Below are 25,876 nucleotides of genomic sequence, written 5' to 3'. Positions count from 1 at the left end.
TAACTGTATCACTGAGGCTCGGCTAACCAGAACCTCAGTGTTTATGCTCTTTCTGCTTTTAAAATTGTCACTGCAGGCTAGTGACCATTTTTACCAATTCTGATTGGCACACTTGAACACCCTTATAATTCCCTAGTGTATGGTACCTAGGTACCCAGGTATTGGGGTTCCAGGAGATCCCTACGGGCTGCAGCATTTCTTTTGCCACCCATAGGGAGCTCAGACAATTCTTACACAGGACTGCCACTGCAGCCTGAGTGAAATAACGTCCACGTTATTTCACAGCCATTTTACACTGCACTTAAGTAACTTATAAGTCACCTATATGTCTAACCCTCACTTAGTGAAGGTTAGGTGCAAAGTTACTAAGTGTGAGGGCACCCTGGCACTAGCCAAGGTGCCCCCACATTGTTCAGGGCAATTTCCCCAGACTTTGTGGGTGTGGAGACACCATTACACGCCTGCACTACATATAGGTCAATACCTATATGTAGCTTCACAATGGTAACTCTGAATATGGCCATGTAACATGTCTAAGATCATGGAATTACCCCCCCATGTCAAATCTGGTATTGGGGTACCTATCCCATGCATCCCCGGGACTCCAGCGTGGACCCCGGGTACTGCCAAACTAGCTCTCTGGGGTATTCTCTGCAGCTACCGCTGCTGCCAAACCTCAGACAGGTTTCTGCCCTCCTGGGGTCTGGGCAGCACAGTCCCAGGAAGGCAGAACAAAGGATTTCCTCTGAGAGAGGGTGTTACACCCTCTCCCTTTGAAAATATGTGTTAAGGGCTGGGGAGGAGTAGCCTCCCCCAGCCTCTGGAAATGCTTTGAAGAGCACAGATGGTGCCCTCCTTGCATAAGCCAGTCTACACCGGTTCAGGGAACCCCCAGCCCCTGCTCTGGCGCGATACTGGACAAAGGAAAGGGGAGTGACCACTCCCCTGTCCATCACCGCCCCAGGGGTGGTGCCGAGAGCTCCTACAGTGTGTCCCAGAACTCTGCCATCTTGAATTCAGAGGTGTGAGGGCACAATGGAGACCTCTGAGTGGCCAGTGCCAGCAGGTGACATCATAGACCCTTCCTGATAGGCTCTTACCTGGTTAGGTAGCCAATCCTCCTCTGAGGGCTATTTAGGGTTTCTCCTGTGGGTTTCTCTTCAGATAACGAATGCAAGAGCTCACCAGAGTTCCTCTGCATCTCTCTCTTCAACTTCTGCCAAGGATTGACCGCTGACTGCTCCAGGACACCTGCAAAACCGCAACAAAGTAGCGAGATGACTACCAGCAACATTGTAGCGCCTAATCCTGCCATCTTTCTCCACTGTTTCCTGGTGGTGCATGCACTGAGGCCTGTCTGCCTTCACCCTTCACTGGAAGGCAAGAAGAATTCTCCCCTGGGTCGACGGAATCTTCCCCCTGCTAACGCAGGCACCAAACTTCTGCATCACTGATCCTCTGGGTCACCTCTCATCTTGACGAGCCTGGTCCCTGGAACACAGGAGCTCAATCCACGTGACCCCAACAGTCCAGTGGTCCTTCTGTCCAAATTTGGTGGAGGTAAGTCCTTGCCTCCCCACGCCAGGTATTAATCCTGTGTACTGCGTGTTCTGCAGCTGCTAGGGCTTCTGTGCACTTTTGCAAGAAATCCTTTGTGCACAGCATAGCCCAGGTCCCCAGCACTCCGTCCTGCATTGCTCAACTCGCAGAGTTGACCACTGACTTCGTGGGACCCTCTTTTGTTGTGTTGAGATGACTGCCATGCTCAGATTTCTTGAATGCCTGTTCATAAGCACCACACTTCATCTCACAGGCACTCACACAAGCACCATGCCCATGCACACACACCAACATCCACTGCCTCCACTGTGTCCCCGTCCTCCTCATCATCCACCTCCCTCCCAGTTTCATCTCCACTCACACCTGCATGCACTACATTCTCATTCACTACCTTCATCACCAGCACGTCCATCACAACACACCCATCACTGGCAGTCACCACCCCCACAACCATGCACATATCCCCTATGTCCTCTCCCAATGTGTCTGTGACCCCTCTTACCAAAGTACACAAACGCAAGCACCCACCCACCCAACAGCCATCCACCTCACAACAGCATCCAGCCCATGCACCTTCACCCAAACTCAGAGGACAGACACCTCCTACAACCACTCGCTCTTCCTCCACTCCCAAACTCTCTCCATCTTCCCGTCCCAGTGTGTCTAAAAAAACTTCCTGGCTAATGTTGACCTCTTCCCTACCCCTCCCCCTCCGTCCTTCCACTCGGGCCACAGTGTCCAGATCCCACACCAGCACCTCAGCCACCAAGTCAGCGTCCGCTGTGGTCACTGCAACTCCCAGAGGATCAAAGGGGGCACCCGTCAGGCCAGGCAGTGTGCCACCTACCCCTGCAAAGGACCAACCCATTCCGCCACCTCCAAAGGTGAAGAAGAAGCCAGCATGCAGCATGGCCAAGGAGCAACACCCACCCAGCAAGGCCTCCTCCAAAACTCAAGATGCCAGTGCCAAGGTCCCAGCAGCATCTACCAAGGTGAGGAAGGGGCAGAAAAGCCAAGACAATGCACTCCAGGCCTCGAAGGCTCCAGGTGAGGGCCTGGTGCCCACCATCAGAACCGACAGCCCTGCCACCTGTACCGCAGCAAGCACCGCCACAAGCACCACCACCACCACCTACCCGGCCGCTACCACAACAACTGTCAGCAGCAGCATCCCCAAGGGGCAGCTGTCCGAGGCTGCAGGAGACGGGCTGGTGCCTCCCTCCACCACTACCAGCACCTGCACGACAGACCGCACCACCAGCATCCCCGCCGCAGGCACCACCACCTGCACCACCACCTGCCCTGCCGCAGCCACAACAACTGTCAGCAGCAGCATCCCCAGTGGGCAGCCCTCTGAGGCTGCAGGTGACGGCCTGGAGCCTCCCACCACCACTGAAAGCACCCCCACCAGCACCGGCACTACCAACAGTATGCATCCTTAGTCGCCGCAGGATGCATTTTGGCCCTGCCTCCATGGAGTATCATGCTACCTGTTCTCTGCAAATCTCATGCCTCAGACACCCAGGTGAGGGAATGTGAACTGCCACATCCCAAGTGCAGCATCACTGGGAACAAAGCCCCCTCCAGAACCAGTGGAGAAATGCATTCACTCCCCCTATCCTTAGCAGGATGAAGCAGACTGGGCACAAAGCCCCTGTGACGGGCCGGGCAGCGCCGGCCCGTCCGTGGAGGCAGCATGTGCTGATGCTGCCACGTATGACCCGGACCTAAAGGACGGGGGATCCAGTCCTGTTTGGCTTCTGGGATTAAAGGGGGCACGACGTGGAGTTCGAAGGGAAAAAAACTCCAACGAGGAGACACAGCGGATGAAGAGGAGAACGCAAAGGACGCCGGAATTTCGGAGAGAGACAACGAACAATGGAAAAGGCACCCTGTGCAACACCAAGAGACTAGGAATGGCGAGGACGCGACAACAGCCCTGACAGCGGTGCAGGAGGCGCACAGCGAAGACTCCAGCCACGCTTCAGGAGAAGCGTGGCATCGCCAGGTGCGTTCTGAAGCGGGTTAAGGGAAAAAGTAAAGTGGGGGTGGCTGGGAGGGCGAGTGAGACGAGTACAAGAAGGGGAGCGGGGAGGACAGAGAGGGGGAGTGGGACAAAACAAGAAGAGGAGCGGGAAGGACAGAGAGAGGGGGAGAAGGAGAGAAAATACGAGAGAAAACCCTAAAATAGACCAGAGATAATGGGAGAAGAGAAAGAGGAGCCAAGTAACAGGAAATAGACACAGGAGATAAAGAATACCACAAGAATAGGGGCAGAGAGACATAGGGAGAGAGAGAGAGGAGAGAGAGAGAGAGGCAAGAAGATAAAGAGAGAAAGAGGAAGGAAACCTCAAAAGAAGGCTACGAGAAGGAAAAGAGAATAGTACAACAGGAAATAGTAAATAAGAGAAAAGACAACACAGGAGACAATGACGAATGGCCAATAAGGATTGCCTAGTTGATAGAGAAAAGGACAGGAATAGACAAAACAAAGGAGAGGAAAAACGTCAGACAACCGAGACAGAGCATAGGAAGAAGTACTAAAACAAAGAATAAGAAATAAAGGAAAGGAACTTACGTTGCTTTATCCTGTTCTTCCCCACATGCATCTCCTGGGAGCCCTGGAAGAAAGAGCCAAAGAAAAGGAGACTTGAAATCCAATGAAGGACAGACAAAGAGTGAACAGCAGAACTTATGCAAAGGTCATGTCACACCAGAAGTAACTGAATCAATAAAATTCACCTGAACTCCTATCTCACTGCCTTTGTGTCGTCACTGACCTACCCGGTCACAGGTGGTGTCAGAAGTGGGATTTTGTGTTATCCGGAGCCCAACGCCATGGAGGAGAAACCCACGCTGGCAGACATGATAGCCCAATTGGCCGAGGGACAGCGCCACTTACAATTGGTCTGGGAACAACAACTCAAGGAGGCCAAAGAAGAGAGAGAAGCACTACAAACAGCGCTGAAAAGCCAGACCACCACCATGGCCAACAACCAATTGGTCAATGAGACTGCCTTGGGGAAATTGACCAATACCATTGCGCACACCAAAGTACATCCCAATGTGCCTAGCAGTGTCCTTCAGAAGTATCAAGAACAGGAGGACCCCGATTCGTTTTTCACGAATTTCGAGAGGGTGGCAAGCACTGCCAATTGGCCTGAGGATAAATGGGACAATAGATAGCACCCTTACTAACCGGTCAACTGCAAGCCGCCTATCAAGTTACGGCTACGAGAAGGAAAAGAGAATAGTACAACAGGAAATAGTAAATAAGAGAAAGGACAACACAGGAGACAATGACGAATGGCCAATAAGGATTGCCTAGTTGATAGAGAAAAGGACAGGAATAGACAAAACAAAGGAGAGGAAAAACGTCAGACAACCGAGACAGAGCATAGGAAGAAGTACTAAAACAAAGAATAAGAAATAAAGGAAAGGAACTTACGTTGCTTTATCCTGTTCTTCCCCACATGCGCCTCCTGGGAGCCCTGGAAGAAAGAGCCAAAGAAAAGGAGACTTGAAATCCAACGAAGGACAGACAAAGAGTGATCAGCAGAACTTATGCAAAGGTCATGTCACGCCAGAAGTAACTGAATCAATGAAATTCACCTAAACTCCTATCTCACTGCCTTCGTGTCGTCACTGACCTACCCGGTCACAGCCCCTTCCAGAACCAGTGGAGAAATGCATCCACTCCCCCTATCCTTGGCAGGATGAAGCAGACTGGGTACAAAGGGCCAGATGTAGGTAGCAAAAAATTTGCGACTCGCAATTTCCGACTCGCAAAATCGTATCCAAGAAGAAAAAGCAACTTCATTTTGCGACTCGCAAAAGAAGTCGCACCGCAGATTGCAAGTCCGCTGTTAGCGAGGTCGCTTTTTGCGACCGCGCTAAAAATGAACACGCAAATTGCGAGTGAGTGTCGCAAATTGCGACTGTGCCGCAAATCGAATACAGGTGCAGCAGAACACTCTGGAAAACACTTCCTGGCTCTTGATGATGACATCACAGCCAGGAAGTTTACAAATACACCTGGGAGGAGGGAGGACCACACCCATTTTCAACTGCTGAACAGCCAACAGGAAGAACAGCAGCTACAATGGCAGAAACACCCAGGAAGAGAAAACTGAAATTTGCAGAGAAAGAACTGGAGGTGCTGACGGAGGAATGCTGCTAGCACCACGAACAACTGTTTGGGAGAGCAGCCCTCAGTGTGCCAGAGCAGGAAAAAAGGCGGATTTGGAGTGAAATCCAGAACAAAGTCAACTCAATAGGTGTGAGCCACAGAAGTATTGAAGAACTAAAGAAAAGGTGGTATGACCTGCGCTCCCGGACCAAGGAGATGGTGGCAGAGCGGCTCCGGGAGATGAGGGGCACTGGAGGGGGGCCATCAACCATACCACCACCCACACCCTTGGAGGAAAGAGTGGAGGAGACCCTGGAGCCAGAGGCAGTGGCCGGGATAGGAGAGCTGGACACGTCAGCGCCAGGACCAACAACCAGTGAGTACCATGAGACATGCATGTACACCCATATCTGCCGTACCCCCACCCACCTAGTACACAGCAGCATGCACAACCAAAATAGCTCCATTTCAGAGTACCAACCACCTGCATGGTGCATTATGGGCAATGTAGTCCAGTAGGCAGTTGATAGGCAACAGTTTATTAGGAAGCAGATAACAGATGGTAGATACTGACAGTGTGTTCCCTATGTCCCACAGGTCTCCCACACGACACCACCTCCAGCCACAGCATCCAGGGGCCACAGGTCAGCCACCAGCCAGCACAGGACTCAGGACCAACCACCACAGGGACCTGCACCACCCAAACACAGTCCCCTCCTGATGCACCAGTGGCCATACTGGAGAGTGAGGCAGCACCCGGTCCCAGCCACAGTGCCAGTGTACAGCACACGGAACCTCCACCGCGTCGCAGGCAACGTCTCAATGTCACTCCAGTGCCACAGGGTGAAGTAGGGGGACGCCTCCATGTGCGCCGCCGAGGCTGCACTCCTACATGGTCAGTGCCAACAGCACTGTTGGTGACCTTGCGCTCTCAATTAGACAACTGGTGTCAGAACTTGTCACCGAGAGAGAGGGTGCAAGGCGCCGTGACCGGCAGCTCATCCACCGCCTGGACCGTATGTCTGCCTCCATTGTCCGGCTGGCTGTGAACACCACTGGGCTGTCACGGCGTACGGTCAGCCTCCAGGTGGACATGGGCCACTTTGCCAGCGATGTGCCAAAATCTAAATCAGGCCCTGAATGTTTTGCGAGGGTCACAGGATGTTGAGTTGAAGCCGAAACCACAGGATGTTGAGTTGAAGCCGAAACCCGAATCTGGTTCCCCCCATTGCAAAGTCTGCAGCTCTGGCCATAACACCACATCCTCTCCCCTAAGTGTAACATATAATGAAGTGTTCAACTGAATAAAAAACATAAAGGTAGCAAAAAATTAAAAAATTATTTATCGCTATTTGAGAACTCAAAAAATATGTCCTAATTTTTAGTTTTTTTTAGCACTAACGATAATTTCAATGGGAATAATACCCTCTCATTTTATAATTTCTAAAGGAAATTCTTTAGGTGTTACACTTTTGAACACATCAAGATGACATCAGACGTGCCACATTTTTGTAACAAATACAGAATGTTATAAATCTAGTTGTTCATTAGAATATTGTGGCTATACATCCCAACAGACCCGATTCAGGCAGGAGATTCCTGATGTTTTAAGCCCAAAAGGGCTTTATTTTATCTGTCTCCTGCCTAAAATCTCCTCTTTTTCAATGCAAGGCAAGGGGGAACAATCAATTCCCCAGGTTTTCCTTTCAAAATCTCCCTCTTTCCAAGTTCACAATGCTGGCATGTATGGATCACGGAGGGCAGAAGGAATGGTGTAGGGACATGGGGCCAGATGTATCAAGGAGACCTTTTGCGAGTCGGAAATAGCGATATTTAAGAAATCGCTATTTCTGATTCACAAAATGCAATGTATCACATTTGCGAATCGGTAATAATGATTTCTTAAAAATCGCAAATGCTATTACCGAATTGCAAATTGCGATACCGGCCCTATTCGCACCTATCTACGAATTTTTAGCATTACGAAAAATTGCGATTTCTTAACCAGAAATCGCAATTTTGGAAATGCAAAACCCCAGGGTGCTGGCCCCCTCTGCTGCACCCCAAAATAATTTTTTGCAACATGAAAGGTGCACGCATGCCAAAAGGGCATGTGTGCTTTACATGTAAATTTTTTTAATGCATTTTAAATGCATTTTTAAAATTTGCACATGGTTACCACCAGGTTCAACCTGGTGGTAAATAGCGATTCCTAAATGCCCAAATCGCATTTAGGAATTGCTTCTTACATGTGCTTAAAAATCGCAAATAAGGAATCCTTATTTGCGATTTCCTATTGAGAGAGTCGCAATTTGTGACTCTCTAAACAGGGTCGCAATTTAAAGGAATCGCTATTTTACCGATTCCTTAAAATTGCGTTCAGAATGCCTTTCATACATTCTGAAATGGCTTTTTGCATACGAAAACGGGCATTCGCACCGATTGCGAATGCAAAAAGCTTTCATACATCTGGCCCATGGACTTGAATGACAGGGCAAGAGGGAGATGGACATTGGCACCAAACAGACCCAACAGGGCAGGCATTAGGGGCTGCAACAGCACAATACACCACACAGGGCAAGCAGGACAGACCATGGGAAACAATAGGGTGGGTACTGGGTGATGCACATGGACAACAGAGAGCAGAGGGGAGAAAAAGGCAAAGGCAGCAAGCTGACCATACCAGACAGACATGAGGGACAGTTGCAGCATAACTGACCATGAAGGGCAGGAGGGAGGGTACAGAGGCATGACAACGGACCAGACAAGGCAGGAGTGAAGAGATAGGGGTCTGCACATGGAAACAGAGGGCAAACGACAATGGGGCAGGGCTGGAGCTGCAAACTGACCATAGAGGGCAGGAGCAATGGGCACTGGAAGTACAGCACACCATGGAGGGCAACAGTGAGAGTCTAAATGCATACACAGAGGGAAGGTGGAAGGGGGAGGGGCAGCAAGTTGACCAAACAGGGCAGGGAGAAGGGGCTGTGGCAGCACAGAAGACCATGCATGGCAAGTGGGAGGGTTAGTGGCAGGACAATAGAGATGGTGGTAGAGAGGGAAGGGGTAGAGGCATGCAGAAAGGACCATGGAGGGCAGAAGGGAAGGATAGGGGCTGTACACAGACAAGAAAGGGCTGGGGTTTCACAACAGATCACGCAGGGCAAGAGAAGCAGTTGATGCACAACAGAAAATGGAGGGAGAAGGGTGTGGCAGCAAAATGGACCATGAAGGATAGGAGGGATGGGATAGGGGCATGGAACTCGGACAGGCATTGTGGAGGTGGTAGGGACAGGCAGCAGCTATCTGACCATTCTAGGCAGGTAGGAGGGGCAGTGGCAACTGAAGAGAGCACTCAGAGTAGATAGGAGGGGAAGTGACAGGTCCTGGGAACATGGTGGGCAAACAAAAGACAGCAGGGGCATGCACACAGACATTGGAGGGCAGGGGAAGGAGGTAGGGGCAGCAAGCTAATCAAAGAGGCTAAGCAGGAGGGCACTGATGGGGCATAGAATTGGGCAACAGAGGGTAGGAGGAAGGGGCAGGGATATGAAGCTAAATGGAGCACAGTGTCAGCCAATTGGACCATGCAGGGCAGGAAGGAGGAGGCTGGTGCATGGACTCAGACAACAGAGGGTAGGGAGGAGGTGGATTGGGCAGCAGGTTAACTGTTCAGGGTCAGGCAGGAAGGGCAGTGGCAGAATATCAGCCACACAGGACTGTAATGAGGGAGCAGGGCCATGGATTTGGATGATGGATGGCAAGGAGGAGGGGAGGCAGGAGCTGCAATCTTGGGGCTGGGGCAGCTAAATGCCAGGCCAGGATCTGCATTGAAACCCACCCCCCACAGTGCATTACAATGGGCATGTTACTCAACATTAAAAACCCTAACATTCACTATAGAAGACTACCGGGACATTATAGTTAGGAAATAGAATATATTTTTTTTAAACTTAGAAATTCACTAAAAAATGAACGGTTACATGGACTTTATAATTAGGTTTAGCTTTTCACGCACAGAAACATAGAAATTCAGCTGTCGTAGTTGGAGTTATTTCAAGTAACTATAGCTCGCGCCATAAGGTAACTAAAACTCACTTTTCTAATACTGCAGTCCTGGATACAGATTTCTCCAATGAACCCAATTTTGCTTGTAGTTTTCCATTTAGCAGTATTATCACTCCCTGGTGTTCCATGTTGTTGATAGCTGTAATTTCCAAAATCTCCTCTTTCTCCAGTTACAGTAATTGTTTGTTACAATTGGGGCACTCCTGAAGTGCAGGCAAGTGTAGGCGTTAAACAGACTATGGATTTCCCTTCTTCAATTAAATTGTACATTAGTTGTGATGCTGTGTTGTTAGATGAAAACACTTTCTTGATAAGTCGACCTTCTAAAGTACATTTCCCCTCCTTTGTCAGAACTCCTACTAATATCCTTCAGAATACGTCCATATTCCACCTCAGATGCTTGCACATATTCTTCATTAGTTCATAGCATTGGAAATTAAAAAGCAAATGTTATGTTGCTAATACTTCCCAATGAATTTCTTGTTTCACTATGGAGAAGTGTCTTGAAAACAGGCTGAGCTTTGACAGGGAGAAGTTGCAGTAGGTCACTGCAGACAAATGCTTTTCGTCAAACAGCACGTCATACTCTGTTTTTAAAACCTTTTGCATTCTCAAGTGTATGAATACAAGCATTAAGTTTAAGACCGTGCAGACCTCATCTATGATTAAAAGCTTATGTTTTTTCAATACACTTGACAGCTAATGACAAGCTCACCAGATACCTTCTGGAATTCCAGTTCATATTCCATTTTCAACAGGTAGCATAAGTAGTCAATGTATCGTAATTCCTTTAATGTTGTGTGCAGCTAATCCTGTTGGTGCTGTTACTACACATGGTAAATATGATTCTGTATTCCTCTATAGGTAAGCTGTGAGAACTTTATTAAAACGCTTTTCCTGGTGCCAGTTTGACCACTGATGTATTTTAGTATTGGCTTAAATGATGATCATTTAGATTCTTTCTTTTCGTACAGGAATCCATGCTCTATTTTTCCTTTTACCTCAATATAAATTTCTTTCTGTTCTTCATTCAGTAGTGCGACTAAGTGTTTGAAATAAATACTTTCCTGTCGCGCTTGTTCCATTGCACATTCCACCTTATTCATGGCTATTGCGGCTTCATTTTCAATAGTTGATTATCAAAGAGGATCTTGACTCAGTGGTCCAGAACTTTGGCTGTTTTGTGAACTCTCCTTTGCTATCCCAGCCGTAATCTCTTCTTCGTATTCAATCTCATCATTTAACATTTTCAAGTAGTTTGAAAAGATTGAACACTGAATGAGGTCTTTCACAGTGATGAAAGAATCATAGGCCCTCATTACGACTTTGGCAGTCTTGAAAAAAGACTGCCAAAGCCATGGGCGCCACAATACCGCCAGTGCTGGCGGTATTGGTGGCACCCTATTTTGACAATTCCGCTGGGCCTGCAGAAAAGTCACATCAACATTGAAGCCAGCTCATAATAGAGCCGGCGGCAATGTTGATGTGCAGCGGGTGCAGCAGCATCCGTTGTGCATTTCACTGCCCGAAATTCGGGCAGTGAAATGCGCGACGGGGCTGTGTCTGGGGGCCCCACACTGCCCATGCCAAGTGCATGGGCAGTGCAGGGGCCCCCAGGGGCACCCGAGTCCCCCTTACCGCCAGCCTTTCCATGGCGATGTTTACCGCCATGGACAGGCTGGCGGTTGGGGACTCATAATCCCCAGGGCAGCGCTGCCTGGCAGAAGCCTGGCAGTATAGAGGAGGGGCCGGCGGTATGGCCGTGGCTAATGTGCCACGGTCATATTACACTGGTGGAACACCAGTGTTCCGCCGGCCGCCAGGGTCGCAATGACCCCCATAGTCTCCAAGAAATTCGGATTCAGCATGCCAAGGTTTGAACAGTTGTAGAAGGGCCAAATAGAAAAACTCTCTTTTGTCTGTAGTAGGCCTCATTACAAGTTTGGCGGTCCCTGGACGGCATAGTAGCAGTGGCGGTCCGACCGGCACAACTTTGGTTATTGGATTGCCGGATTACGAGTATGACGGTCAGACCGCCAACGGACCGCTGGCCCTGCCATAGTCAGTGAGGCTGGGACCGTGGCGGTCCTGACGGCGGCAGGGAATGTTAGAGATCCCGGCATTCGGACCACCATGGCCATTACTGCCTACAATACTGCCAAGCTTTCAATGGCAATTCCACCACCATGGAAAGCTTGGTGGTCAGGCAGGTAAGGGGCCCAAAATGGGGGCAGGGACCCATGGAGGGTGAGGTGGAGGCCAATGTGGGTTCTCCAAACATTTGGGGTTTCGGAAGGAACTGTGTCCCATGCACGATTTGGTTCATGGGCACAGTCTACCATTTGAACTACCACCACCATGGCGGTCCAGTGGTCCAAACTCGTAATGAGGCACTAAGTTTTCTTTGGTTAGTTAGATTTCTTTTGGTATGTCTCACCTAACAAACGTTACATCAAACTACTGCACAGTTCCCTTCTCCTGTGTTTTCTGTTACATTGCTTCTACATCTGTAGTCTTGAAGTATTGTATAAAGGCACATGTTTTCTAGATGTGGACTACTTCTTGGATAGTATGTAGCCAACATATTAGATTTCACAATATCTGTACATTACGGCTCGAATGCTGCTAGATACTGAATTTTTGGGAAAGACCTCAACACTCTATTTTGTGAGCTTGCTAAGCCTAGATTTAACCCTAAACTCCCCTAGACTTTGAGTACAAACTAGCCAACCTCAACTGATAAAAGCATTCAAAGGACCATATCTCTCTATGGGAAAGCATTTTTAAGCTGAAGCTCTACTATTTCTTGGTAAGGCTCTTTTCTGCTGAAATTTCCTCCAACATCTCCTTCATCTCTATCTTCTCTGATTTTGTAATATATGAAGTGATGTAACGAGCAACAGCAATGGATTTATCTGCAGCAAACTGTGGCCCTCATTACAACTTCGTCAGTCTTACAGAAAGACTGCCGAAGCTGCTGGCGCCACTAAAACCTTGCTGGGCCCCTATTATGACTTTTCCGCTGGGCCAGCGGATGGAAACATTGTTTCCGTCCGCTGGCCCAGTGGAAAAGTCACATCAACATTGCAGCCGGCTCATAATAGAGCCGGCGGCAATGTTTATGTGCAGCGGGTGGAGCAGCACCCACCACGCATTTCAGTGCCCGAAATTCGGGCAGTGAAATGCGCAATGGGGCTGTGCCTAGGGGCCCCTGCACTGCCCATGCAAAGTGAATGGCAGTGCAGGGGCCCCCACGGCCACCCCAAGTCCCCCTTACTGCCAGCCTTTCCATGACAGTGTTTACCGCCATGGACAGGCTGGCGGATGGGGATTATGACCGCCTGGCGGTATAGTGGAGGGACTGGCGGTATGGCAGTGGCTAATGCGCCATGGTCATAATACACTGGCGGTACACCGCCAGCCTGTTGGCGGTGTTACCGCTAATGTACCGCCGGCAGCCAGGGCGTAATGAGGCCCTGTATGTCCATGTTCGCATTCCACATTTTCATAATGACTGGATTATAGCCATTAATATACTTGGAGGCCTCTGTTCTTCTTATGTTGTTGTGTTTTTCAGTGATTTCTGTGTCAGTGTATGTCTGACTGCAGATCAAAAGCTGTTCCTTGTGAATTGAGAGATTGTGGGAATCCAAAACGACATCTTGTGTAAAATTTTACTTTGCATCTATATTTACGACTACAGTACTTCCCACATCTATGCGACTGAAAGCACAGATCTTGTTGTTTCCAGCCTTTTTCACCACCGCCCTTCGGGTGGTGCATGTTACATACTGTTCTAAGAGAGAGTGCACAGATTAATCACTGTTCCAAATTTTAGTGCATCTTTTATCTATAACAGTATGTGAATATGAGGAGCACCTCTTGCTTGGTACTGTTTACGCCAAAAGAAATCAGTTACTTCCCCAAGAGGAGTATTTGTTTTGTTGCAGATGAAAGGCAGCACATCTTGAAAGTTGTGGTTAAAACATCCACAAGCATTTGCAGGATTCAAGGAGCAAAGTTCTCCTGCTGTATTCACTTTGATGCCTTTAGGATTGGGGTTCACTGCTCTCAGAAATTCAAGCAAGTCATCCCATGCGTATTCAGCACAACTGAGTGTCAGAGACCAAGTAGGTACACCTAGGTTTCTCAACATGACAATGACACAAATACTAAATAGTGCCACGTTGGCATGCCATTACATTATTAAAACTGTATTCTAACTTTTCAATCTTTGGATGGACTTTGTCAATTAATTCCTTTGCAGAGATGTTGAAGATTAACTCCTGTCTTTAGTATGTGGTTTACAGTATATGAAAGTCCTGATTAGTTACTCTCAAACAGAAGATGGAATATGTATAGAATTCATTGGTGAAATCTAGGATCCTCTGAATATAATCTGGTTGACTGGTATTCAGCTTCTAGTATCTGTGCAGGGCAGACATCATAGTGGCTACCTGCTCAAGTGGAAAACAGTTGTGGAAAACAGCGAGCCTCTAAACATTTCTCTTATACACTCGCTGGAGCTCCTTTTGCTTGTTTCATTTGAAAGAGATCAATAGCATCACCAATAACGTCTTTAGAATGCAGAGGATGGATGCTGTAATATTCATAAATTTCTTCTGATCTGGAGCGATTCACTTTTTCAATCTGTCCACTTGATGGTAATGTTCCATCCTCCATGTGTGTAATATCTTGAACAACATCAACATTCTTAAAATAAATATTATTTTGTAACAGGTAGTGCTTTTTTTACTTTTTTAACATCCACTAATTCTTACTATATTTTTTTTCTTAGTACGGACACTAGAATGATAAGTGGCTCATCAAAATCTCTCTCTACCCCTACAGTTTCAATATTCTGTTTGCAATCTATTGGCAAATACACTACTCTTCCTGTGAGACCTTTCTGTAGCTCTTTTAAAGGTAATTTTCCTGTCTTTTGTTCCATGCAAACTATATCTTGAAAGGAATGTATACACAGTATGAGAAATAGAACTGAAAAAACATAGAAATTCACTTAGAAACCCAAAGGTTACAGGGACGTTATACTTAGGCTCACATTCTAAATGTACAAAACCATAGAAATTCACATGTTATAGTTAGAATTATTTCAAGTAACTATAAATTGCACCCTTGGTATGCACTTCTAATTATCCCAGATATTACAGCACTCATGACATCTTTTATGACATTATTTATAATATCACTCTAACATTTGCAGTAGCATTATTGATGAGAAAGCTGTGCATGTCCAGCAGCTCCCTGAATGAGGGAGCAATGTTGGCTCCTGCAGGAGGTGGGGAACCGGCTGGGACCACAGGAGCCTTGAGGCTCTTTCCACAGTCCCCGAGAAAAATTAAAAGAAAACTTTTCAAGGTGCAACTGCAGAAAAAATACATTTCGATGTTTTTTCTGCAGTTGTACCTCGAAAAATTATGTTTGAAAAGCGCTAGAGGAACAATCACATTGGCAAAGTTACAGACACACATGGGGACAGGAGACATTTTCTCTGTATCTTTTAGCAGCTGTGCTATAAGAGATGTACTATATATTTTACCAACGAGGTAGCACTTACTAATTAGTCAGTACAAAGTATTCTAGTTGGGTAGACATTCTGCCCAAAACAGTGGCCTCTTCTTGGATAAATATGCAGGGAAGGATTTATTGTAGACAGAAATCAAACTTCAACAGGAAGCACTTACAGATATAAACAAAGCAGATGCACAAGTTGAAGTTCATAATCCTAGTACTAATCATCTTAATTTGCTGCACATGGTCAAAGCAAATCAACAGTTTTTTGTGTTAATTTCCATCTTCATACGCTATCTGTAAACCTTGATGAGGTGTTTGCAAAACTGTTTTTTTTTCGAGTGCAAAACCTCATGAAGTGACTGTGATGAGTGGGTTCTTTCTTGTCATCTGCTTCTGAGACCAGAGATACTGTTCTCCCTTTTAAAAAACTACAAGTATGAAAAAAGGTATAGAAGCCCTGCTCTTTTGGCACCACCCAGTATACATTAGTGGTATGTAAAGTCTTCCCCCCAATTTTCCCAGGAAGATGAAGAGATTACTAAAAGGATCCCCCAAGCGCGTATCCCACCAGTTTTGGTGACACATTCTTGATGGACAGGATTATGATTACATCTCCACCAAACAAAGAAGCACTTAATGAGTGCTGTGGGGTAGGTTGCATGGCCTGGCCAAAGGCCGCAGGATTAGCTGCAGCCAAATCTAGCTGCGCACGGTTAAAGGCTGAGCTTGCCACAGGGTTGGGTGGTTATAGAGGGTTGGCTGCAGGACAATCCCTAACATGCACGGCTAAAGGCCATGCGTGGCACAGGTTTTGGTGGTTATAGGGGGTTGGCTGCAGGCCAAGCAGCCAACCACTTTCCTGCATGGCTATAGGCCATGCACGACAGTCGATGGATTAATGTAAAGTAATTAAAATTACTTTACATTGGGGGCGTGGCTTCAGGCGTAAAGATGGCAGTCGCACTCTGAGAGTGCTCTGGACCCCTCTGTCATCCGCCTGAGGAAGCCGCCATTCCTGGCTCCGCTCCACAGTCCTGATTGCCCCTGTGGGCTCCCTGATTGATGGTGCCCCCGGTGAGCTGCGGGTTCCTGCGAAGCGGTGTCCGCCCACCTGACAACGAATGAGCCAACTTCACGGCTGACATGGCGGCCGGACTCGGCACTTTCAAAGCCGCGGTGCAGGCTCCCGGGCGGAGCGCGCCAGCTGTGGTGAGCATTGAGGACGCCCGTCGGGGCTGTCGGCAAAACCGAACATGGGCTTCCATTCGGACCCGGTGCACTGAAGGAAGGGCCGGCTGACCGCGGGGCCCGTGAGGGCCGCGAGCCAGACCAACACTCTTCAATTTCGGGACCGGCTGGAGCCGAGTCCCAAACGAGAAAAGGCAGCCCACCCCCCGGAGTGGACGATCTCTCCTGAGCGCCTGGACTGAGACACGACGCTCAGGATCTGAAACAGAGGTGAGGAGGGCGGTCGGGCCCGGCCCAAGCTGGGCTCACGCGGCAGCTGCCCGGCCTGACGAACAGGCGCAAGGGTCCTGTGAGAAAGCAACTTAGAGGATGTCGCTGGATATTGCTGGGCAGCGCGGGGCCTGGGGACCCTCCCCCGCCGTCGGGCGGCGCTGGGGGGCAAGTATATCGGGACCCAGGCCTGCTCCCCGGTCTTTGGTGCGGGCTAGGTCCTTAGCCCAGAAGTAAGAAGGCGACGCCTCCTTGAGATCAGACCCAGGTCCGCGCGGACTGAGGAGCGACAGCCACCTGTGGGACAAGAGGTGTAGAGAAACAGATTGGCCTGCCTGCTACATCACCAGGAGGCAGCCGACTAGCCAGAACTGCACAGACACGGCCCCCGGGACGTGGACCGGGCCCCCGCGGACGCCATAGGACTAGAACCGGTGGGCCGCGGGGGGCCCCGGGGTCCTCCCCTCTACTCGAGAAGTGACAGGATTGCCTCGGCTCACCGGCGAAAAGAAGAGAGATGACATGCTGGCCCCCCCTCCCGACTGAGTGAGTAAGCGCTCCCCCTGGGGCAGACTGGAGCGGAGCCATACGTACTAACCACTGTTGTGTTTATCATTCATTACATAAGGCTCAGCTTCCATCAATCGATTGCATATAATCCATCCAAAAGGAGGGGTCCACCACCCCACTCCAGTGACAGCCCATCTGGCTGTGATACCTTGTTTGGGAAGTTGGGCGACAGATGCTTCCTGGGTAGAAGTATGGGGTGGGGGAGTTTGGGGTGTGTGAAGTTTACAGTGGGGTTTAGTAGCGTTGTTTTTATAAGTTTCCTTTGTTGCATTGGCATTTGTATTTTTGTCCTTTGTTTGGGACGGCTGCTCCTCGGCCTACCGACTGGCTCCCGACATTTCATTACACTGACACAATGTACGCATGGCCCTCAACAGCGCAAGTTCTTTCATGGAATGTGAACGGCCTTTTGGACAAAATTAAGAGGTCCTCAGTGTTCAGCACCCTCCGCAGATACGCTCCCTCAGTGGTCTTGCTACAGGAGACCCACCTACTTGGCACTAAATGCCCCATGCTGGCATGAGGGGGATATGACAAGGTTTACCATTTGGGATTCTCAAGGGGCTCCAGGGGGGTGGCAATTCTCTTCCACCGCTGGCTGCCAATGGTGGTCACCTCCACGCGGTCCGACCCACAGGGGAGATTTGTGGTTGTGACTGGATCACTCCACGGGTTACTGTTTAACCTTGTTTGCGCCTCGCCCCCCCCAGCCGGGTTCGACAATTTCTTACTTACACTCCGCCAGGTACTGACGGGCCTCCCCCAGGGACCTACGTTAATAGGAGGTGACTTCAACTCCGTCCTGGACCCCAGTCTGGATGTTTCCGGGAGTATATCCGCCAGTCGGTCCGGATGAGCATCGAGCTTGAATGGATGGGCAGAGAGCCTTGGCCTGTGTGAGGTGTGAAGAACCTTTCACCCCAGGACGCAACAATACACACACACATCAGCAGCCCATCAATCGCAGGCTAGAATTGACCTCGTGTTTATGCCTGCGCTGGATATTTCTAACGTCACCGGGGCGGAAATACTACCTCGTGGGGTTTCAGATCACTCGCCATTGCGGATCCTGCTGGGTGGTGTTGACCCGACACAGCGTCCGATGTGGTGCCTAAATGCATGGCACCTACAGGACGGCAAGTATACCCATGAGATCAGAGACCATTTCACCCAATATTTTGAACAAAACCTAGGATCGGTGCCGTCCCCGGGCACGGTCTGGGCTGCATGTAAGGCTACCCTTCGGGGATATGTTCGGATCCGGAAACGCGCTCGCGACACACGGGTGGCAGAGCTAGAGGCAAGGGCATTACGCCTTGAGCGATGGGACACGGTCGCCGCATCAGCCTCCAATCTGAGGCAATTTACCATGGTCAGAGAGGAGATTAAACACTTAGGGGGTGATTCTGATATTGGCGGGCGGCGGGAGCCGCCCGCCAAGCGGGAACCGCCAGAAGACCGTACCGCGGTCGAAAGACCGCGGCGGTCATTCTGGGTTTCCCACTGGGCTGGCGGGCGACCGCCAAAAGGCCGCCCGCCAGCCCAGTGGGAAACAGCCTTCCCACGAGGACGCCGGCTCAGAATTGAGCCGGCGGAGTGGGAAGGTGCGACGGGTGCAGTGGCACCCGACGCGTATTTCAGTGTCTGCATAGCAGACACTGAAATACTTTGTGGGGCCCTCTTACGGGGGCCCCTGCGGCACCCCCTACCGCCATCCTGTTCCTGGCGGGAGACCCGCCAGGAACAGGATGGCGGTAGGGGGTGTCAGAATCCCCATGGCGGCGGAGCGCGCTCCGCCGCCATGGAGGATTCTCAAGGGCAGCGGAAAGTCGGCGGTACACCGCCGACTTTCCGTTTCTGGCCGCGGCTGAACCGCCGCGGTCAGAATGCCCAGCGGTGCACCGCCAGCCTGTTGGCGGTGCTACCGCGGTCATTCGCCCTGGCGGTTTTTACCGCCAGGGTTAGAATGACCCCCTTAGTGCTGGAATCCGCAAAGCAAGCTTGGAGAGCGTTGGCTGCCCAAGTGTATGGTTGGGGAGACAAGAACGGAAAGCTCCTACACTGGCTGGCCACACGACCACTAGCTGACAGGGTTATTCCCGAGATCATTGATGGGTCAGGTACACTTGCTAGGACACCCAGTGACATTGCACAAAGCTTTGCCTCCTACTACGCACAATTATATGCGGTTCGTCCCCGGCCACTTGTTGAAAGGAAGTCCCCTCTCCTGGAGGACATTACCCTCCCCAAAATCTCACAGGTGACCAGGAAGAGCCTAGATGAGGCCATAACCCTTGCAGAGATCACAGCGACAGTATCCAGCTTGTCGTCTGGTAAGACTCTGCCTCCTTGGAACCATGGGCTGCTGCATCCCCACTCGCAGGTGCCTCATCTCCCTCACCAGATGATGCTGATGTACACAGGGACACAAGAGCACAGGGGTGGGGAAACAAAACAAGACAGAAGTATGTCAATTCCAGGAAATATGTACATGTTGGTACACATACACTCCCACCCAGCTCAGGCACAAACCCTCTGCAGACACAACACATGCTATGAATGTGTCCCTGACTAGTAGGCATAAGCCCAGAATGTACTACATTCCATCCTGAACCACTACTCCGATACACTTTGTGAAGTGAACCCATGAGAGACGATGCCAAGCCAACATATATACAAGTTCATGAGGCTACATTGAATACAATATTACAAAAAGGGGACCCCTCACAGGCCTACAGAACCAGGCAAAACTAGCTATGACACTATACCACGGATGTGGAGTTTGGGCAGGACTGCAGGACACAACTGTTTATGTGCCTGGCACTACTATGCCTGCACCCCTTAGCATCTAACAACACTCATCCTTGTGGCATCAGATAGGCCACCACCAGAATGTGGGCTATTAGGGGGGGTCAGGTCCGAAGGGCACCCCCCCCCGCCTTCAGAGGCCTTCCCCAGCTGGGTGTCTCTGGTCTTCCTGGCCCAGCGCCTCAGGTCCTCTCACCGCTTCCTGCATGGGGTGCTCCACCAGTTGTCGACCCCCAGGGTCCGCACTTCGTTGGCGATGGCTTGCCATAGTCCCCTCTTTTGATGGGCGCTAACCTGCACGGGACACACAGACTAAAGAATCAAATGGCAGTGTGGGTGCCCCGTACACAAATGCCATGCCCGTTCATACTGACATGGCCCATGGACACATGCATATGAACAAATAACAAGCAGAAACTGCCAGACACACTACGGGTGAACATTCACACAGCGAACACAAACGCATACAGGCATCCGCCACATTCACACACACCTAAGGAGGACAGATAGCAACTCACCTGCTCCTCTGGTCACCCATTCAACTTGTCATACAGGGGTAGGACCCCGTCCACCAGCTTCTCAAGCTCCTCCGCGGTGAAGGCCTGGGCCCGTTCCCCTGTTACACGCGCCATCTCAGGGACCAGAGTCAGGACATAGCAGCATACGTAGTAGAGTTCTTCCCTTCACGTAATGCAGCAGTCAAGTCAAGGGTCTGTCAAAACGGCGGCTATCATGATTAGTCCAGGTTCCCCATTGACAACCATGTAATCCAATGATCAGGTGCCTGGCAGTGAACACCGCCTACCACCATGACAACTAACACCAGCAGAATGAAGTCACTTCCACACTACAATACCTGGATGGCAGAAGGCTGCCATTTTGCTTCCACCATGTCTCCATAGCCTGGCCGTGGGCCTCATCCATGGCCCCATTCTCTCTCCCCTTCGTCGAGTACTGACATGAGTACTGGTCCCCCACATGTAATCATGGTTGGAAGTGTGTCTACACGGCGATGCCATTATGACTGAGACATCTCACCACACAATAGCCTGACGGACTACCTCATTCTTTGTGTGTGTGTGCGTTACCTATGTGTCGCATTGTAGAAATGTATTGTGACACCATGTGATGCAAGTGTATGTCTAGACTCAAAATGTGTTCCTTCATAGGTACAGACCCACGTGGTGAGGGAGAGCCCCATCTGTTTACAGACCCCTAGTATATCTGGCCACCATGGAGGAACATCACATCATCATAACTACCCAACTTCATCGAGCTACAATCCTTGACCTCTGTGCAGTGATCCTGTTCTGAAGCCAGGCAATCGGAATCAGCATGCCATACCTACAACTGTGCAGGTGCTATCTGTGCTCCAGTTTTTTGGCCACAGTGACAGTGGGCAGGGCTGCAGGTGTATCTCAGCCAATATTCAGCCACATCTTGTTCAATTTCCTGGATGCATTTGTTCAACACTTGCAAAGTTATGTCCAGTTTCCCCAAAGGGCTGACCCCACCGCCATCAAATCAGGATTCTATGCCTTTGCTAATATTCCCCATGTGAGAGGTGCCATTGATGGAACCCACAAAGCCCTCATACCCCCAAGAGTGAATGAATCGGTGTATCGGTATCGTAAGAACTATCACTCCATGAATGTACAATTGGTATGTACTGCTGATCAGTACATTTCACATCTCAATGCAAGGTTCCCAGGATCAGTCCATGAGTCATTTGTCCTGAGAAGCAGCAGTGTGCCACACATGATGGGAAAACTACACGAGGACAGAGCTTGGCTCATAGGTGAGTGTGTATGATATTGGATCAGTTACATAGCTGACAGCCAGGCTGTATGCAAGTAGATTGTGTGTGTATAAACACTCTTTCGCCCACTTTTGCAGGGGATTCTGGCTACCCCAACATGAATTAGCTCCTGACACCTGTGAGGAATCCCACGACAGATGCAGGGAGGAATTATAATGAGGCTCATGGTCATACTGGGAGGGTGATGGAACGCACCATAGGACTCCTGAAAGCAAGGTTTCATTGCCTCCATCACTCTGGAGGATCCCTGTGCTATGTCCCTGACAAGGTATGTAAGATAGTGGTGGCCTGCTGCATGCTGCACAACTTGGCTGTGAGAAAAGCTATCCCACTTCTGGAAGAGGAGGATGCTGTCCAACCAGCCCTGCCACCTCAAAGGAAGGATGAGAGTGATGGTGAAGAAGAGGGGGAAGATATTAACTCCAGGACCCAGCTAATTTGCCTATATTTCCAGTGATTTTCATGTACTGTTCTATGATGCTGATGACTTCACTGTATTGTTTCAACCTGACTCAGCCTGACTCATGTAATAATTACTGTGGTGTCCTTTACCAGTGAAAATGCAAAATCATGTCTGAAGTGGCATATGCCAGTGCACGCAATGGGATATACAGTGTGACACACTTCAGACACTACAGTGTGTTGGTTCCCCTCCTGCAATAAAAGTGGCATTATGATGGTAACTGGCTAATGCATTCACATTCACAATTTATCTCTCATATTGATTCAGGGCAGATATTTTGAGTGCACTGGTATATTTATTCAAAGTCAAAACATACATGAGTGTTGGGACAGTGGAAGGGAGTGGGCACACAGTGAACAACATACTCTGGCACAGATGCTCAGCTGTTTGTTGCACAGGGGTATCGTCCATGGGGCCATTGGAAGATGGTGAGATGGCTATGGCAGGTCAACTAGGTAGCTCAGTGGCACACAAGGGAGACAGTTCAGGGCAGAATCACTTCCTGCGACTGGGCTTGGTCTTGGCTGGTGTTTCAGTGGGATGTCTGAGTCTGAGGGCACGTTTGCGAAGGTGAAGCTGGGATGCAGTGTTGAAAGCTGGCCCTCTATGTAGTGTACAAAAACCAAGTACACTATGCAGAGGGTCTGAACAACTACATGTTAATTTCCAGGAGTAAAAATCAAACCATCTAATACTCTAATTTTTAGGGTAGCTGGTCAAGCAGTTAGGCTAATCCAGGAGATGTGCTAAGTATTTGCCGTACTCACAAATCCAATCATGCACCACACACACTCAATGAATAACTCAAGACCAGAATTGATAAAAACACTTCAGACTTTTATATAACTTTTAAGATCAAAATCTTTAGAATAGGTTAAGTACTTTTCTTGTTATGACTTTTGAAAGTTTTAGCAAAGTTAGGGGGTCATTACGACCTCGGCGGTCTTTGAAAAAGACGGCCGAGGCCGCGGGAGACAGAATACCACCATTACCAGCGGTATTCCTGTCTCCCTATTATGACATTTCCGCTGGGCCAGCGGAAATGTCACATCAATATTGCAGCCGGCTCGTAATAGAGCCGGCGGCAATGCTGAAGTGCAGCGGGTGCAGTAGCACCCGTCGCGCATTTCACTGCCTGAAATTCAGGCAGTGAAATGCGCGACGGGGCTATGCCTGGGGGCCCCTGCACTGCCCATGCCAAGTCCCCTTACCGCCAGCCTTTCAATGGCAGTGTTTACCGCCACGGACAGGCTGGCGGTCGGGGACTCATAATCACCGCTGCCCTGGGGATTATGACCGCCAGGCGGAAACCTGGTGGGAAAGTGGAGGGGCTGGCGGTATGGCGTGGCTTTTCCGCCACGGTCATAATTGCTGGCGGAACACCGCCAGCCTGTTGGCGGTGTTACCGCCAATTTACCGCCGGCCGCCAGGGTCGTAATGACCCCCTTTGTCTTTCTGTGCGTAATTACGCACCATTGGAATCAATAGGCAGTCACATTTAAAAATGCATTAAAAATCGTACGGTTATTTACCAGTCTCTTCTTTTGCAGGGTGCTCGCAGGGGTCGGTGGGCACCTCATGCCAGCTAGAGAGTTTCGGGCATGTCCCGGTTCAGGCAGGAGCAGCGTCAGAAAATTTCTTGGCACAGGCACAGGGCCACCTGGGTGGGCCACTTGGTAAAGGAGCTGGTTTGCAGATTTAAAGTTGGTGCCTGGTGGTCCCCTTGGACTGTTGAGGTCGCAAGGGGTTAGGGACCCGGGCGCAGAGCAGATCCCGGGATGCAAGGCCCAGGGCGGCCGGGTGCACATCGAATTGGAGGTCCAGGAGCTGTGCGCAACAGAGTCCTTTGGAGCTGGAGGTGAGTCACTTTGAGGGCTGCTTACAGGACAACGGGGGGACTCTGGTGTTCCTGAAGTCACTTGACTGGGGCTTCCTTCTGATCCATTTTCAGCACATGGGGAGCTAGTTTTCTCCTGGTCTGTTGTTAGCTGACCAGGACCCAGGGTATTGCTCTATCTCGACCACTGGGGGTCGCAGCACCACCAAACTTAGTACAGTTGGGGGCACTTCTGGACTGTTGTCTGTGTGGAGTTGGGTCCAGCTGTGACTTCCAGTTGCGGAGATATTGGGATATTCAGTGAAGTGTCCTTCACTAGTTTCTTGGTCTTTTTGATATTTACTTGCTTTTCTTGTGTGATGCCTCCACTTAGGAGGGAGATCCGGGATAATCCTTCAAACCCTGGGTTTCTTGAGTTCAGCCCAGTGTCCAGCTCCTCCACAGCAGTCATTTTCAGGTCCTGGGTGCAGCAGGCAGAGTTTGGAGCCTTTTCATGAGCAGTAGGCCCTCAGTTTTCTTGCTGTGTTCTTCTTTTGGTGCTGGTCTTCTTTTCTTCCTCGAATCCTTTTCAAATCTAAAATCTTGGTCTAGGGGAGCCCACTAAATACTGAATTTAGTGGGTGTTTTAGGGGGAACCTGGTAGAGTCCAATAGGACACTTACCCTTGGGTGGCTACACCCACTATAGTTGACTACTTCCTGTGGGAAGGGTCAAGATGGAGAAAAATTAAATGATGGGTCCACTCCACCTGCAAGCCCCTTAGGTGTGGTGCAGGCTAGCTGAGGCCACTCCTCCTACCCTTTGTGTGGTTTCCCGCCTTTGCTCCCTCCAAGAGTGGGGTTCTTCAAAGGGGGAGGCCATCTGCTGCTAGCAGCAGGCCTGTGGTCAAGTTTCAAGGGTGGTAGCCCTTTGAAGCTCACTGCCAGAGCAGTGCACATTCTTGAGGGAGGGGGAGTTAGCTCCTCCACCCAGGAAGGGCTTTGTTTCACAAACCAGAGAGGCAGGGCTCTCCTTCAAGGTTTGTGGATTGGCTGTCTTGAGGCAGCAAGCTGGATGGAACCAGTCAGCAACCATGCCAGGATAGTTAGCTTTTTCAGGGGGCACCTCTAAGGTGACCTCTGGGTACTTTTTATAATAAATCCAATACTGATACCAGTTTGGATTTATTATTCTGAGTTGTTTGATACCAAACAACCCAGGTTCAGAGTAGCCATTATGTAGCTGGAAAACTCGTATTGACCAGAGTCCAGCACATATATTAAAATGGCTGCTCTGTTCACTCACTATGTCCCAGGTTTGGCATTGACTACAGTGGGGGCATATTTCTCGTGTAATTATGCCCTCACATATGGTATGGTGCACCCTGCCTTAGGGCTGGAAGGCCTGCTAGAGGGGTGACTTACCCGTAACATATGCAGTGTAGGGTGGACAGGGCACCCAGAGAGGGTACCATGTCGAGTTTGTATTTTAGGTTTGCACCAGGACACTCAGCCTGCTGCCGCCCTCAGGGGCTTACCCATAGTACCCCATGCCCTGGGTACCTAAGTACCTTTTACTAGGGACTTATAGTGGTAGCTACAGGTGTATCCAGTTACTTTTACCATGTTTTAGGGAAAGAACACTGACACT

Source organism: Pleurodeles waltl, chromosome 7 (assembly GCF_031143425.1).
Source record: "Pleurodeles waltl isolate 20211129_DDA chromosome 7, aPleWal1.hap1.20221129, whole genome shotgun sequence".
In the NCBI taxonomy this organism is placed as follows: Eukaryota; Metazoa; Chordata; class Amphibia; order Caudata; family Salamandridae; genus Pleurodeles; species Pleurodeles waltl.
Note: the sequence above shows the minus strand (reverse complement) of the source record.